The 4,657-nt window shown below is 41.2% G+C and overlaps 1 pseudogene; it reads left to right on the plus strand.

Moving 5' to 3' along the window:
• Nucleotides 1–2,053: 2,053 nt before the first annotated feature.
• On the plus strand, nucleotides 2,054–3,530 carry LOC148879220 (transcription repressor OFP11-like; annotated as a pseudogene).
• The last annotated feature ends 1,127 nt before the right edge of the window (nucleotides 3,531–4,657 follow it).

A 4,657-nucleotide genomic window follows, 5' to 3' on the forward strand; every position in this document is an offset into this window, starting at 1 on the left:
ATAAGGGCTTAACGGAAAATTTAAGGCGAACACCGTCAAATAAGGGCATTCTCATCTTGCTGGCGAAATGAGATATCTTAATGCCAATAACAACTTCTCCTTCAAGCGGAGAATGCTTGCTCCAGCTTCTTCAACCAACAATTTCTGTGACTGTCACCCTGGTTTCTTCTTGAATTTTAAATTTAGTCAGCCGGTGATAATGGCCTTGCTCCACCGAGTTCGCCCTTTGGCCGCGACAGCCAGGACTTGATCCACGGCTTCGCATTTAGCTCGACCACGAGGCGGAGCTTTCAGTGCGACACCTACCTTTTGGAGACTTGAACGAAGAGAGACGATGCATCGATTTACCTGAGAGTTCCGCTCCCAGACCGACAAATCCTCCTCTGGCGACGCCTGCTCCGCCTCATGGCTTGGCGTCCTTGCATTGACATCAGGATTCACTTGCTCACCTCAACCAGCTCTGCCTCCTCGACCTCAAATCCATAGGAACGGAATTCACTTGCTCACTTCTAAAAAATAATGCAGTTAAGATGATTAGGCTTAACCGGAGGGCATTTGCTGGCCAAATACAAAGGAAAAAGACGAATGCCCTTATTTGATATTTTTTAGAAAAAGATATCTCACTTTAGTTATTATATAAAATATATTATTATTTCTAACCTTAATGGTTAGAAAGCCTTTTTCTTTTTCCTAAAACTTGATGAGAGATGTATTGTCACATCTTTCACATATGAAAGTCCTTTTTTCTAGAATGATTATTTCACCCGCCCCTTGAGCAAATATTGAACCCCACACATGCAATTTTGTAAGATTTCAGCTTTGGTCAGCCAGCCCGTGCAACAGCCTTGTATCCTATTCATGTGCTTTATTTTATGGATAAATATTCCTAATGCAAGGTTATAAGAGGCTGTGTGAATATAAACTTGCATTGACTGAAGCCAAATTTATTTTTTAAAAAGTATAACCGTTTCAACTTTTAATTATAAATAGCCTCAAATATTGTATCAGAAAAAAATCTCAAATAAAAGTTATATATTAATTTGTATTTTTTTGGTAAATTATACTAATTTGTATTAATCACCACAAAATGTATGAGGCAGAAACAACAATGGTGATTTAGGACATTAATGTGGTGTTCGGTAATATTGTATATTTTATTTTTTTGTTACGCCCTAAAGAAAAAACAATGATTTACTCGAACATGAAAACAAGAAAGAAAGAAAGTAAACAAATAGAAGAACAAATGGATCGTAAGTATGTGAATGTAATGTATCAGATATGATGACTGGAGTAAGAAATATTAGAGAGGGAAAATCTATAATTTAAAAAATGGTCCACTCCCAACAATCTCCATTGTCCTCTCTCTCTCTCTGTCTCCTTGAAACAAGCCAAAATTAATAACTCTCCACCTCATCATCACTCGTTTCTTTCCCTTTCGAATGAACAAAAAAAAAAAGAAAAAAAGAAAAACACATAATACGATCTCCATCCTTCTTTTACTCTTCTCTCTATAACAACAAACATCTATTACAATCAATCTGCTATAAATTTAAATTTCAAATTCGTTACAATTATAAATAACTATCCGTTGCACAACTATCCATAAACACAGAATAGAAGCTACCTGGATGAGTTGAGCCTTTCACTCGCAAGAGAACTCTCTAAAGCTTTTCTCCGCACTTTCATGGTATCGAAATTTCGTCAAGTCTCTCTCTCTCTCTCTATCTATGGTCCACTGGCCATATCACCAACGACAGTAACAACTCTTCCAACCCTCCTACCTCTCCCCTCACCACTTCGAATCCACCCCAAATGTCTCCATCCCCCGATCCCCGTTCCGTTCCACCTCTAGTACTGTCAACTGCGCCAGCTTCTCAAATCTTATCTTTTTCCGGCTTAACCACACCTCAGTCAGCAATTTGTGCTTTTAATTCTACATTTGAAACAACCTCAGATGATGATCCTGAGTTGGCTTCTCTCTTCACTCACCAAACCTGACTAGTGGTATTCAGCTTTCACAGTAGAAGTATATTCAAGATTTACTCTTTGGAACATTAGTCTGCAGCGAACCAGGTGTGAATAATATTCGGCCTTGTTTCATGGTTCTCAGAAATGAAAGCATTCTATTCGATTACTTCAAGCTCAGACCATGGAATTCAAATATATACTGAAAGTCTTGCCATAGTTACCGTGGAGAATCCCATGGATTCAAATAAATGCGCTTCTGAACGAAACTTATTGTATCTAAATATATCCACTCCAACACTCTACCTCCTCACAAGTCAGAACAAATTCAGTTTTCTCTTTTCACGCCGTACCATGCATATATAAAATTGGATTTACATTTACTCTAAGAGTTCGCTTCATTTGAACGCAAGAACAAATAGCCAACATGGTGACAAAGAGTCTGGCTCTGGTCTCTCTGCACCTGGCTTAAATATTCCTCTGGACAAGCCCTATGGTTTACTAGTTGCCATCTCAACGTCTCACATTAAGGGAGTGTTAAGGATATATGACCGAGTCAACACGCATGAGATCCACAACTCACCTCAAATTCACGTGGATATCAAACCTATGTTACAATCTATTGTAATTTAAATTTCAAACTCCTCTCTGCACAACTGTAAATCCATCGCTACCCAACTGTACAGTCCTCTATAAAAACATACATCCTACAAACACCTCCCTGAATGGGTTGAACCGAGCATTGAGCCTTTCACTCATACACTCTAAAGCTTACCCTTTCTCCGCCCTCAGGCCGGCTCTCCAAGCCTGAAGTTTGCACGAAAGATTAAAGAAAAATGTCAAATGGGCTTCGCAGAAACCTCAATCTCTGCTTCTCAAAGCGAAAATGCCCACCCATGAGTCGATTCCCTTCGATCCCACACGCCTCCAAAGATCATAAACGCCCACCATCCATAACCTCTCCGCCGATCCTCGTGAACAACTTCAACTCCTTCTACGATCTCACCTCGGACTCCACCTCCAAATCACGCAGCCGCTCCAGCGACGATGACTTCTCTTCGTCGGATTCCGACCTCGACACCACCCCCGACTTTGCCACCATCTTTGCTTCACAGCGCTTCTTCTTCTCCTCCCCGGGCCGCTCAAACTCCATCTTTGAGTCGCCGGAGTGCCCGCCGGAATCGGACACACTCGTCGGTGGAGGCATCCCGATCCCTACGTACTCCCCTGACCCATTCAGGGATTTCAGAAGATCAATGCAGGAGATGGTCGAGGCACGAGAGCTCTTGGACGTCAAGGCCAACTGGGATTACTTGCACGAGCTGCTTCTTTGCTATCTCACGCTTAACCCCAAGCACACCCACAAATTCATCATTGGCGCTTTCGCTGATCTCCTCGTCAGTCTCATGATCGAGACGGAGGTCGGTGGTCGCCAGTAATCACGTCTCCGGCCGGTGTACTGTTTCACGGCGGTTGGTGTAATGTACCCTTCCTTTTTTTTTATGTGTACATATATTCTAGTTTTATATTCCTGCATTAACTCAACTGTTCACTGTTCAAGTGTTCATGTATTGCCTTCATTTTTATCTTTTTAATCTCCTGTACGAGATCCCAAGAGGGAATCCGGAATCGAGAGTCTAGAGAGATAATTATCAACTACCACCATGAAATACTGAGAAATTAAGCATTTGGATTTAAAACAAAATTGATTAATTAAATCATGTCATTTAGTGTGATGTGTAGGGCCTAGATCAAATAACATTTAGGAATAATTTGATGAGATAAATATGACCTGTACAAGGAAATCGATGTAACAATTTGGTGGGTTGTGATCAAACTATTATTAAAATAGGTGGTGTCTCTGTGTGCACGTTGAAGGTTAGACATCCCAATCTTTTTTTTTCCCGCATTTTGATGGGGTTCGTTATAATTAGGCTTTGGAAACAACGAGTAATGCCAAAGAGAAAATCTAAATCTTGTCCATGCTTCACTTTTAGCATCAGAAGATTCTTAATGGCCAGAGCTTAGTTCTCACAATGAATCAGAATAGGGCTGGATTGGATTTTGGACCTGGTTTTACACAAGGTTGAGAGCAACAGAACCAGCTCGCCCGTATCCAAGGATGGGCTGTAAGCCTTTAGGTGTAGACATGAAGAGGGAAAGTGCAGAACTAGTGTTGGGTCTATAATGGCAACACATTAATTGATGATGAGGCAGTGATGAATTGGATACCCTCCAAAATACAAAGGTAGCTAATTTCAAATTCGAACAATGGTCCCGTAGAGGGTAGACCATCTAATAATGAACACTTGTGTCCAAAACCTGAAGAACAGATTGGGGTTGGACAAATGGGCTGGTCGGGTTAATAACTTCCATGCTTTTAGGGTTCAGTTTTTCTGTGGGTACGACGATGCAACACTTCTACAGAGTACAGAGTCGGCATCATGTGGTCCAGCCGAACCGGACAAGACTGGCTCGCTTCACGGAGCAATTACTAAGTATTGGTGGTGGTGGTGAACTGGTAATTGGTGTGGGCGGTTGCTTCACTGATTTTGAGCTGAAAATTGGTGAACAGTTACTACTTGAACAACCTCCCCAATCTCTATTTCTCATGAACCACACCCAGAAAACCTCTTATTCTCTTCACACATGTATGTATCTTTACTATGCAATTCCATTCTTTCCTTGTCTG

The sequence above is a fragment of the Nelumbo lutea genome, chromosome 1 (assembly GCF_056320005.1).
Source record: "Nelumbo lutea isolate HS-2025 chromosome 1, American lotus-T2T, whole genome shotgun sequence".
Classification (NCBI taxonomy): Eukaryota; Viridiplantae; Streptophyta; class Magnoliopsida; order Proteales; family Nelumbonaceae; genus Nelumbo; species Nelumbo lutea.